General features: G+C 50.4%; 1 long non-coding RNA gene across 1 annotated transcript; it reads right to left on the bottom strand.

The window, feature by feature from the left end:
- Positions 1-3684: 3684 nt before the first annotated feature.
- On the bottom strand, positions 3685-11417 carry LOC120863576. The gene is made up of 2 exons (XR_005721029.1): positions 7209-11417; positions 3685-4392 (listed from the first exon to the last, which is right to left on the bottom strand). It is a non-coding gene; the product is annotated as an uncharacterized LOC120863576 (long non-coding RNA).
- Positions 11418-12400: the final 983 nt, after the last annotated feature.

The raw sequence follows: 12400 nt of genomic DNA, 5'->3' as shown, positions 1-12400 counted from the left end.
GTGATAAGCATCTTCCCTGCCCCCCCCGGATATGTGTACACACATACCCCTTTTTCTTCTTTAGAACTTTCTTGGATATTCTTGGCCTTTTGCTTGTTTAATCAGGATTTTAGGATGAGGATGAGTGTGTCATCCTAAAATGACACACTGTCATGGAAAACTACCATGCTTGACTTTGATTTAGAGTAACTGGGGGAGAGTTGACATATTTAGAGAGCTGTCTTCCTATCAGGAACATGATTTCTCTTAAATTTTAAAAAAGTGTTTATGGCTGTGCTGGGCCTCCGTTGCTGCGCGCGGGCTTTCTCTAGTTGAGGCGGGTGGGGGCTGCTCTCTAGTTGCTGCGCGCAGGCTCCTAACCGCAGTAGCCGCTCCCGCTCCCGGTGCAGAGCACAGGGGCCCTCGGGCTTCGGCAGCTGTGGTGCTCCAGCCTAGCTGCCCCGCAGCATGCAGAATCCTTCCAGACCAGGGATTGCAGATTCTTGGTGGCTCTGACGGTAAAGCGTCTGCCTGCAATGTGGGAGACCTGGGTTCGATCCCTGGGTCGGGAAGATCCCCTGGAGAAGGAAATGGCAACCCACTCCAGTATTCTTGCCTGGAGAATCCCATGGACTGAGGAGCCTGGTAGGCTACAGGCATGGGGTCACAAAGAGTCGGACACACCTGAGCGACTTCACTCTTCACTCATCCCCCATACCACCGCCCCTTTTAATCTTTTTTTTCTGGTCTTTTATGTCCTTAGATAAAATTATGTAATTTTCTTCACACAGCTTTCCTATATCCTTTGTTGGTTTTAAAATTGGATGTCTTCTCAGGTGCATTGCAGTTTTAATGCTATTATATATGGACTCCTTTTTAAAAAAATATATTACTCCTTTTTTGGTGAAAATAATTTCTTCATTCTACTGGGGTCACAGACTGGATTTTCAATCCAGTTTTGTCACATCACCACCTTGGGGGCACTTTAAACAGGGAGGTGCAGTTCTTCAGTCTGCCCCAAGTATACTCCAGGGTTGGAAACAAAGGAAAGTAACCGTATTTGCTCAGGAGGAGGAAAATCATGTTGGGCTCTGAATGTGTTGGGTTAGACTGAGGTGTTAAGCTGCTTATCAGACATTCAGAATGGGATGACCTGAAAGCAGAGAGAATTTGTATTAGGGGAATGATCAGTAGCATCAAATATTCTTGGGAAGTCAGGTACGAACTAAAAAATGTGCACTGGATTTGGCCACACTATTGTCACTGAGGGTGGGTGAACTTCCCTCCAGCTTCTATTCTGTGAAGGACACCAACAGAGGAGGAGACAAAATTGCTAGGACCGAAAATACAGGTCCAAAGGAAGGCAACTGTGCATGCCTGCATGTGTGTGTGTGAGAGACGAGCTCATAGTGCAGAGAACTAGCTGAGCCATGAAAGATCAAAGACTCTGCTAAATTGAAGAGAACCATACAAAAAAAGAAGTTCCAGAGGGGCCAGACACCAAGTAAGGGAGTCAGTTAATGCCACGCAGGTTTTGAGCCTCTAGACAGAGGAGACCTTGCTCTCCAAATGGACTCTGTTGGAGGGTCCAGCACGTAGACTGTCAAGCATGTGACTGCCCGTGCTGGGGAGGTCCTTCTGAACAACAGCACGTATAGATCCTTCATAACCACCATTTCAGTCTGATAGGGTTCAGATTTTTCTAGTATAAACTGTTTTATAAGAAACTCCCCATGTAACTGCAGTGTGGAATAGATACTGTGGAACTGCAGTTGAGGCAAGGAGGAGCCGTCCCCTGCCTCTTGTCTAGAAGCCCGGGGATCTGAGGAATACATCTGAGAACCTTAGTTGTTCTGGATTTTCCAGCACATTTGGCCAAGGGAGATTTGGGCTGAATGGTTTCTCTGCCCTAGAATGTCCTTCCGAGATACTTGCCTTGTAAGCAGAATTAATCAGTGTGTAACTGCTGGTGGATTTTCTGAAGATCTGAGTGTCATATTCCATTGTCTGGAGCTAACAGGTTATATTCACTTACCTATTGAACGACATTTGGGTCATTGCCACTTTTAGGTGATTATAAATTTATGTACAGGTTTTTGTGTGAACATAAGTTCTCATTTCTCTAAGAAGTGTGATTTCTGGCTTAAATGATTAGGTGTGTATTAACTTTAAGCAGCAGACTGTGTTTCAGAGTGGCTATACCATTATGCATCCCCGTCAGCAATGACTGAGGGTTCCAGTTGCCCTGTGTCCTTGTCAGCACTTATTGTCAGTGATTTTAATTTTAGCCACTCTGATAGGTGTGTAGTTTTAATTTGCATTTTTTAAATGGCTAATGATGTTGTCATGTATGTATTTGTTCTTCTCAAATCCTATTTGGTGACATGTCTGTTGACTTCTCACTGTAGAGTTTTGAGAGTGTTTCTACATTCTAGATACAAGGTCTGTACTGGATGTTATTTCCATATATTTTCTCCCAGTCTGTAGCTTGTCTTTTCATCTCAACAGTGTCTTCCATAGAGCAAAAGTCTAAATTTTTATTAAATCCAAAGTATTCATGCTTTTGTTGTTAGATCTGGGAACTCTTTGCCTCACTCCGGGTCATGAGGAATCTATGTCGTCTTCTAAAAATTTTATAGTTTTACATTTAGATCTATGAGCCATTTGGGGTTAATGTTTACATAAAATGTGAGGCTTAAAATGGTTGAAGTTTTGGGGGTTTTGTGCGCCAGCTGTTTCAGCGTTTGTTTGGAAAGACTGTCCTTTCTGCATGGAGTTGCTTCTGCGTATTGTCAGACGCCAGCTGGCGTGTGCCTGTGGCGCTGCTGCCACCCTCCATGCCCTCCTGTCATCTGTGTCACTCCCCTCTCCTGACTGTGACTGTCGTGACTCCTGTAGCTTTCTATTAACCATGAAATAAGGTAGCATTAAGTCCTCCAACTTTATTCTTTTCCCATATTTTTTGTTATTCAGGTTCTCTTGACTTTCCATATATTTTAGAATCAGTTTATCTATAAAAAATGGTTGGGATTATGATTAGAATTGCATTAAATCTATAGATTATGAGGCTTGGCGGGTATTTAATGGCATGACTTGTTCCCTCTTGCACTTCCCTTGTGGCTCAGCTGGTAAAGAATCCGCCTGCAATGTGGGAGACCTTGGGTTCAATCCCTGGGTTGGGAAGATCCCTGGAGAAGGGAAAGGCTACCCACTCTAGTATTCTGGCCTGGAGAATTCCATGGACTCTATAGTCCATGGGGTTGCAAAGAGTCAGACACGACTGAGTGACTTTCACTTCACTTGTTCCCTCTTATATGCCATAACCTCTAATGAAGCCAGGCAGCCTGCTCCCTCATTTGCTCTGTTGTGATAATTCTAGTTTATGATTGATTGTATTGGTGTCTTTTGAAGCTTTGTGGTAGAGGTGTGTCTACATTAAAATGGGTAGGAACAGTCATGAAAAGATGACCAGTATGTTGAGGGGCTTGTGGGCCAAGTCATGCTCTGAGGCAGGTCAGCCACCATCATTCACAACCTTGATCTCTGCCTCCTTCCTGAGTAGGTTGTGAGCAAGACCTGCCAGTCATTAAAGGAATCTCCCTGCCTTGGGGTCTTTAAACCGCAGCCACAGGGTCATAGAACTGTCCTGTACTGGGCATGATCTGAATTTTTTCTAGATTTCTCCTTAATTTCTTCTGCCTGGCATAGCAGCCTCACTCGTATTTATTTCTTAAAAACCCACATTAGAAATATATTCATGACGCATCACAATATAATGAATCGCGTCCTCCTGTCTGCTGTAGTAACATCAGCTATGACGTCAGGACTTCTCATACTCTTCCCTTTGACCTTCCCTAGGTCACACCATGGTTCCTCTAATCCGAGGCAATGGCACACACAGATTTGGAACAGAATAGCCGGTGCTGAGGGCTCGCTGTGTACATTCTCAGCCTGTGTATTCCTCCCATCACTGTTCTTCAGTCCCCTCCCTAGTCTCTTGGCTGAATTCAGGCTTCAAGAACACTGAGTGTCCTGTCTCTTGGTCTCCGGGTATACAAGGTCACTCACTGATAGGTGATTGGCCGTCACCCTGGCCAATCATTTGAGTTTCCCTTTTGATCACCTGTTTTCTTTTCTCATCAGCAGAAGCAGTAGCTCTTGATTATCTTCTCAGATTTTTAGAAAAAATAAAAAACAAAAGATTTATCTAGGCTTTTCATTTTATAAGCTTGGATAGAGCACCCGTCCCCTAAGCTGTTCGGCCCTTGCATCAGCCTGGGGCATTTCTGTAGATTTGGGCCCGGGGTGCTCACTGTGGCCAAGTTGTCAAGACGAAGCTTGGTGCACACTGCCAGGCAGCACACGTGGTTGTAGAGGCTGCATTGGAACTCCTGGCACCTGAGGTCTTCAGCTCTGTGAACATAAACAGTTAGCTTTTCAAATTGTGAAAGATAATGTCTGAAAGCTCAGTGGTAAGGAATCCACCTGCCAATGCAGGAGACTCGGGTTCGATCCTTGGGTCATGAAGCTCTCCTGGAGAAGGAAATGGCAACCCACTCCAGTGTTCTTGTCTGGGAAATCCCATGGACATGGAGCCTGGGGGTGCCGCAGTCCCCGGAGTCACAAAGAGCCAGACATGACTGAGCACAAATATGGTCTCAACCCATGGTGAAACCTGGCTGTAAATTGAGATTTCTTTTTTGGACCCATCTTAATGATATCACCTTTGTCCACATTACATTTTCACATGTCCTCTTAAGGCAGCAGCTTCCCCTGCTGTCTTTACTTCCCATAGAGGATTCAGGGGCTCCAAGATGTCAAGTGACTTAACCTGAAGTCATCCAGCTACAGCAGAACAGAGCCAGGGCCTCTCAGCTCTGTGGGCCTTGGTCTTCCTCTTCTGTCGGTACAGGGAAGAAAGGAAGCCCTTATTTTTTGTGTGTTGTGTAAGTGCAGTGAGTTCCTGTCTCCCCACATGTATAGTGAGCACTGCAGGATCTCCACCGCGTGCACCCAGACTGGCAGCTTCCAGCCCTGCATCGAGTCCCAGCGGAGGAAGAGGGACAGCACTCGTGCGTTCTCGCTCACGTGCCCTGTTCAGGCTCCTTAGCAACCTCCTTGCCTTCTGCAGCATCTCCATCTGGGAGGTGGGAGGAGGGTGTCCTTTCACTTGAATATTTTATGACTGTGGACAGAAGTCTTTTTTTAATGTGTACATCCTTTGTTGACTGTTCTCTTTTGTATTATGTTCTCCTGAGGCCCTTAGTGGGTGCACTGTCTTAGTGACAGCCACTTAGTGACAGCCACAGACACACCACATCCAGGCAGATGCTCACCTGTGTATGTATGAGGGTCTCCTTACTCTCTGTATCTCGAGAAATGGGATGTTTCTAAATATCTCACTCTATTCTCTTGAGAGGCCTCAACAGCTGAAGCTGTTTGTATTCAGCCTTCCCCTCGCTTCTCCCTGGGTTGTCTCTCCCTTCCCTTTTCTGAGCAGCTGCGCTTCACGTGGACAGCCGGCTCCTCTGCTTTTGTCATCCCGTGACTCAGTGCCGCAAGTGCAGATCCCAGCCTGAATGTGGACTAGTGGGAGGAGCCCCTCCCTGCACACAGACTGAGAACCCAGACTTCGGTGATCTTTCTGTAGCGTATCGTCACACTGTGGTTCCCCCATTATGAGTCCTCCCTGCTTCACTCTGTGCCAGGCCCCAGGCCATACATTTTACCTTGTTTTTGTCACAAAACGTAGGCTCTTAGGCACTATGCCCCTTCCCCACTTCGCCAGCTAGAGGCTGGGGCATGGGAAGCTGACTGTCACTTGTGCAGTGCCCTGCAGAGAGCCCACGTACGCAGCTGTTGCCCTCAGAGAATAAAGTAACTCAAGTGGTGGGGGCCCAAGGAAAGTGTGAAGTTGATTTCTTCAGGGGGACAGTCCAAGTACACCTCCCCCGCACGCCCCCAAGAAGTGCCTTGTTCTGGGCCGAATGGCTGTCAGGAGGGACCCTGGCACTCACTCGTCTCCCGGCTGACTGCTGCTGGGGCCAGGGCCATTCTGCTCTGACTCTTTTGGACACACTGTGGCGGAGGGTGAGGGCTAGATCTTGCTCACACACAAACCTTGGATTTCAAGGGAGAATGGGGCAGTGGAGGAGAGGCCGTTCGCCTCTCCAGAGTCTGTTTTTCAGGGCACTTGCAGGCAGCCTGCCGTCTGATCTGAAGTGAGGCTAACCTTGATGTGCAGACAGCACTGGGCCAGGAGCACTGGGTGACAGGCCAGGACCCACCGCCAACTCACTGTGCAGCCTTGGCTACCACCTCCCTTCTGAGCTCAGGATCCTTTTCTTACCAAAAACTGACTGCCACGTGATCTCCAAGGCAGTTTCATTTGCAATTCTGGCATCCGGGATGTTTTCAACTGCCCCCGTATCCACAACCACCTCTGTCCCAGTGGCCCCAGCAGGTCTAGCCCAAGGAGAGGGTCACAGGAGGTAGTGGCAGTCCAGTCTTACTTGCCAGACTGGTGTGAGATGCCCACATGTACTTAACTTTTTTGTAGTTCATGAGAAAATTTTACCATCAGGTCTGCTATTCATAGGACTGACTGTGCTGGACAGGGCGAAAGTGCAGGCTGGCCTGTGACTGAGCCCTCCTCTGGCTGCTTGGGCTGAGGCAGGCTGGGGTCGCCTAGACCCCCGGAAGGCTTGGCTGTGATGGCTGCTGGGTTTTGTCCAGCAGCTCCTCCTCAGAGGATGGTGGTGGCTGCACTTCTGGAGATCTCGGGACAGGGACCCACACAGCAGACTCCCACCCTTTCCAGACCAATCCACACCACCGCTTGGCATTCAGTGTCTGACAGTAGTGCTGGGCTGACTGACGGCTCAGTGGGGCGGCAGGCAGCAGGCACGTGAGTGGACGGATGAACTGGTGGGCCAGCTCCCAGACTGCTGTGCCTTGGAGTAGGTGTCTTGGGACACTGAGCAAGGAGGAGGACAGGGTCGTGGAAGACCTGGCTGAAGCTGCAGGAGCAGCAGGGCAGGCGCAAGGCCAGGAGGACCAAGGCTGTGCTGGCGCACCAGCCCCACAGCCCTCCTGCTGTGGAGGAGGAAGCTCACCTCGCCTCTCCCGCTCTTAACCTCCAGACTCCAGTGAAAACCACACTCCCTTGACTGCCTCTATGCTCCTGGCCGCCCTTTATCCCCTACGCAGCCCTCCCCCAGCGTATTTACCTGATGCTCGTGGCCTTCAGAGCAGGTGGCAGAGGGGTACTGCCTTTAGGACAGCTTCCGTCCTGGGTGCAGCCCCCTTGTGCTGAGTAAAAAATGGTCCTGTGCACATCCAAGGAAAGCGCAAGTGCATCCTCAGCCAGCAGTATGTTCTCTGGCTGCTTGAAGGTGCAGGGGCTGTCCTGGGGCCGTCTTGAGATTGTACTTATTCCTCAGATGCATTACGAATTTTCCCTCCTCCTACCTCTTGGTCTGAGCAGTAGGAGGGCTGTTCGGCATCCTCTGATACCTCATGGAAGGCTGGCCTTCTTATGTTGTTTTGGATGCTGGTTTAGAAGGTGGGGTGAGGACAGCTGAGCACTGACCACAGGCCTCCTGCCTCTGGCAGAGCTGTCACCTCCGCCAGGGGCACTCCTGGGGCGGCGCTGGGCTGTGGTGGTCTCAGCAGTAAAGGAGCAGCATGGGGTGCCCACCACTGGTCTGAGCCTGCACAAGAGGCCAAGGTGCAGCTTCCTTTGTTTCTGGAGCAAGAAGGCCCGAGACATCAGAACTGTCTGGGAGGCCCCGGTCTGTTGTATCTGCTTCTCCTTACTAGCTTCCTGGGCTGGGACTGCAGACAGATGCAGGCACAAGAACTAATGGCCTGCTAAGGCTCAATTACTACTTCAAAGCCCTTGATTAGTCATTTAAAATGTCTGAGCTGAGCAAGTCAAGGTTTCAGATTCCAGGATGGGGCTGACTGAGAACTGGAGCCTTTGGCTAAGAGTCTCCACTCACATTCCTGCCCGGGTCCCTGTGTGGCCTGGAGCCCCACTTTCCCACTGCGTGCCCAGCACCAGGGTTCTGAGTAGCCCATGTGAATACCTGCCCCCTGGGTGTACACTATGGTAGTCCTAGAATTTGGGACCGCTTGTTGGTGTGGCTGGTGGCCCTGGAGAAGACCTCAGAACTTGGTGAGCAGGCACCTGGGCCCAGGGGGCTGCATGCCTCCAAGCATCTTGCATCTGTCTTCTCTGCTTCCAGCTGAGGCAAGACAGTGGATGAGGATCCTCTGCCAGAGTCTGCTCAGCTCCCCTGGGCCTTTCTGACCTAGGCTGGGCCTCCAAGTCACACACATGCTCACTCACCCTTCCCTCTACATCCCCCAATCCCTACACCACCACTACTCACGCTGTCTTTGCAGCTGCATTCATGTGGCAACTCTGAGTACCTGCCCCTCTGCAGGCCGTACCCCTGGAATGGGGCTGAGGACACTGAAGGTTGGTACCAAAGGGCTGTGTCAGGGCAAGGCAGACAAGCTGGTGAAGGAACCCCTAGACCTGCTCTCCAACTCACCCAGTTTTCTGGAAATTGAGAGTCTGTTCAGTCCCTTCCTGGGACCAGGGCACAGGCTGAATAAGGTGGCCTTGACTCCTGAGACACTACGCAGCAAATGGGATGGTAAGCCTTTTGGGTGCTCTGCGTGTGGGTCCATCTGTAAAGGCCTGCCTGCGTCAGCAGGAGCTGGCGCCCAGGCTGGCCACAAGGGGGCACTGGACCCCTAAGTAGGAGTGCTGTGTGAGCAGTCCCTGCACACACCAGACCCAGTGCCCCTCACTGGGCACTGACTGCTCCCACTGCACTTTTGATCCCTCTCCATTGTCCCTTCCTTTAAAAGAAAAAAATTTTTTAAATTCTGGAATAACTGTAGATTTACAGATGAGTCAGCAATAGTACAGTTGCTGTATACTCTTGATCCAGCCTCCCTTAATGTTTAACATCTTACATAACCATGCCCCCATGCTCAGCTTGCCAGTACAGGCCAGTTGCCAGTAAGGCTCATGTGGCCTGGGTGTGGAAACACCTGTGTTAGAATCCTCTACGCCCCAGCTCCTGCTGGGGAACCAGTACAGCCAGCAAAGCTGTGGTGTATATACAGTGCCCTGACTTAAGTACCCAGAGAGGCTGTCCCGGCCCAGGACTCGGGCAGCACGGCTGCATCCTGACTGCTGAGCTAGGGCAATATGGGAGCTCTCAGGGAAGCGGAGTTCACCACTGCAGGGCAGGGATGGGGACAGGTGGCAGAGTAGAGGATGTGAGGAGCAGAAGCCTCGAGATGGGGTGGGGCCCTGGGCAGACCAGACTGGCAGCTCAGTGCAGCAGGCCCCTCTGGAGGTGCAGTACCTCAGACTGCGCAGGTAGGAAGGGCACCTAGGAAGATGCAGTTATAAAATACGCAGGTCCTGGGCCCCACAGTGGGTGCTGTGAGGCGTTCCTCAGAGCGTTCTCGTGTGCCCGTCATCCCTGCTTTGGCGATGGGAAGAAAATCAAGGAAATCACTTCACTCCTACCTCCAGACTTACTTTACCACACAGACTTCACTACCACCACCCCCATCTTCTCTACAGTCTGTGGGGATAGGTTCTGTCCTCAGCTAATGCGAAGGAAAAAGTCATAATAAGGGCTTTGGAAGACTCAGTGCTCCAGGAAATAACTGACCGGGTTTCTAAGGTAGGTACAGCACTAACTACCCCCATCAAGGCTGACACAGCCCTCAGGCTTGAAGTTTTTTTTTTTTTTTTTTTTTTAGCCAGACTATTTCTAACCTCTGTAACCACTGTCTGGGGGTAATCAGCTCAGAGTCTCCACTGCGCCAGGCTGTGGAGGACGTCATGTGAAATAAGCCCTGTCTAGGACGGATGTGGACTAGAGGAGGAAGGTGACAGAGGAGGCAAGACGGAGACATCCTTGTTTTGCTGATGAAGCGACCTGTGGGTCAGTGGTTCTGACAGGAGGAAGGGCTGGGAGTGGGGAAGCTGGTGTCCGGTGGGGCTGTGAAGGCCCTCAGCACGGGCTGAGTAGTGAGCACCTCCGTAAAGGCAGCTTGAAAGACTGCAGGGCCCAGCACACAGGAGCCCAGCCTTGGGCTAGGTCTCTGGCCTGGGTCCAGCAGGCTGCCTTTGCAGGAGAGGGAGCCTTTCTGTCCTCGGGGCAGCAGAGCCAGTCCACTGACAAGGAGAATGCAACCAGAGATTAGGCAAGGGAGGCAACAGCCAACTGTGTTTTGGGTTTCCCTGTCCAGCGCTACCCATGTAGGATCAGGGCAGGGTGGGAACCTGGGTCGGTCATCGGGGCAGAAATGGCAGGTCGCCCTGCCTGGGGCTTTCCTGCTCTGGTGACCCCAGAGTTGGGTGGGCGCTGCCTGGTGAGAGAGGACTGTCCTGGAGCCCATTCACTCCTGTGCTCCTCCTGGTCCCTTTGCTATCTTAGTTGGGGCCTGGGCTCACAATCCTGCTCTGGCTGTTTCTGTGCTTGCACAAGAGACCTGACCTCTGTGAGCCTCGAGTTTCTTACCTGTGAGATGGGAACATCCACCACACAGTTACTGTTAAGACTAAACCAGGTCATGGCCTTATCAGATGGTCTTTTTGACTAGGCTCCCCTGGTGATGGGTCTTGACTCCCAGACCCTGAACAGCTTTTCCTATGTCGCTGAGTGGGGCCAAATGAGATTAGACCTGTGCCGTGAGAGAGGGGAAAGGGCTATCTCTGTGGAGGGCAGCTGATACAACACAACTTGGACAAGCTCACACTACCCAACGTGTTTTAGCTACTATACCAGGCTCCAGAGGAGCTGCCAAGCGAGGAGGTATAGAAACAGATATGCAAAAACAGAACTGAAAGACGACTGCCCAAGGATTGGTTTAACTTAGAAGATTCATGTATTCATGAACTTGCAAAAAAATTTAAGATCCTTACTGCTTTGTAACCTGAGTTTGATGATGGTAGCTGTTTTGAGAGTTTCTTAAAAGTGTCTGCAGATCCTCTGAGGCCACAGTCAACCATCAGATATTCTAACAGGAAGTGAGGCTGATGTCAGCCACAAGTCAGTTGATGAGTAAAGGGCGGCTGGGGGGTCCTTCTTGATCTAGGGATTGTTTAGCACTCATCTCTCCTAATAGAGCACTTAGCCCTGACAAGGCTCCAAGTTCCTACTCCCTTCAGAGCAAACACAAGAGTACCAAGCTCCGGCCATACCCTCCCACTTACCCAGGTTTTCATCCTACCTTCCATTGCTTTGTGCAAAAGTTTTGGAGCACATTCTGCATTGGTCAGGTATGAAAAAAAAACAAGATTCTTGATTAATCTTTTAAAGCCTAAAGCCCCTTTAGATTATAGTTACCCTCTTGCTCTTGGGAGATGGCTTAGGTATATCTGAGGAAGCCCCCCCCAACCCCCCACCCCCAGTTCCCCTGTAAGATTTGGAATAGGGTGTTCCCTGGTTTATAAACCAGTAGTGTTAGCCAGCTCTGGCCAGAGCACAACGGACACTCCTTACTTAACTCAGGCTGGCCTGGTGTGAAGCCATTGTGGAGGTTCCCCTGGGCTCGCCCTCCTGTGGGGATGACTGTCCTTAGCAGGAGGGGGGACAGTCCTAAGTGACCGTGCCTGCCTGCGTTCACCACCGAGGCTGCCTCGGCGGCTCTGGCTGCTGCACGGAGCTCTCCCTTGGTTTGGGCGGTGCTGGCCCTGTAGGGCCTGGGCTTACTTACTGTTCAGCTACTGTGTGAGTTCATCCTCACCCTGTCCCCTTCCCCCTGCAGTGTATGTGGTGGAAGACCAAAGAAGGGATGACCTGGGCACATCCACCTGCCTCACAGCCTGCTGGACGGCCCTCTGTTGCTGCTGTCTCTGGGACATGCTCACCTGACCAGCCCAGCTCTCCTGTCCTGCCAGCTCTGCCGCCACTGCGCACGGCTGTGCCTGCTCTGCCTCTTCTGATTGCTGAAATCAACGACTAGCTCTGCACAGACATTTCTACCTTCAACACAGTGGGATTCTAGATTAGCAGGGGTTGCTGCTGTTTAATTCAGTGACTTGATCTTTTTAATGTTCAAATCCATTCTTATTGGCCTTTCACAAATGTGCTAAATGACTTTTTTTTTTGGCCAAAGGCTTAGTTATAAAATATATATTTATAATTTTAGAATTCTATTCAGGTTTGATGTAATTTACCACTGAATGATTTCTCTGCTCACATCCTGTATGTTTCAATAAATTTGTCTAAGCCTCAACTGTCTCAGTTATTCCAGATAGAATCTAAGCCCTGGATTTCTCAGCCACTGATCAGTATACAAGGAAGCTGATTTACCTGTTTATCCTGGCAGCTCCTAGGAAGGCAGGGTCCAAGGCCAGGTGTCCTTCAGTTGGGTCATG

Source organism: Oryx dammah, unplaced genomic scaffold (genome assembly GCF_014754425.2).
Source record: "Oryx dammah isolate SB20612 unplaced genomic scaffold, SCBI_Odam_1.1 HiC_scaffold_5, whole genome shotgun sequence".
Lineage (NCBI taxonomy): Eukaryota > Metazoa > Chordata > Mammalia > Artiodactyla > Bovidae > Oryx > Oryx dammah.
This window is presented reverse-complemented; position numbering and strand designations above follow the sequence as displayed.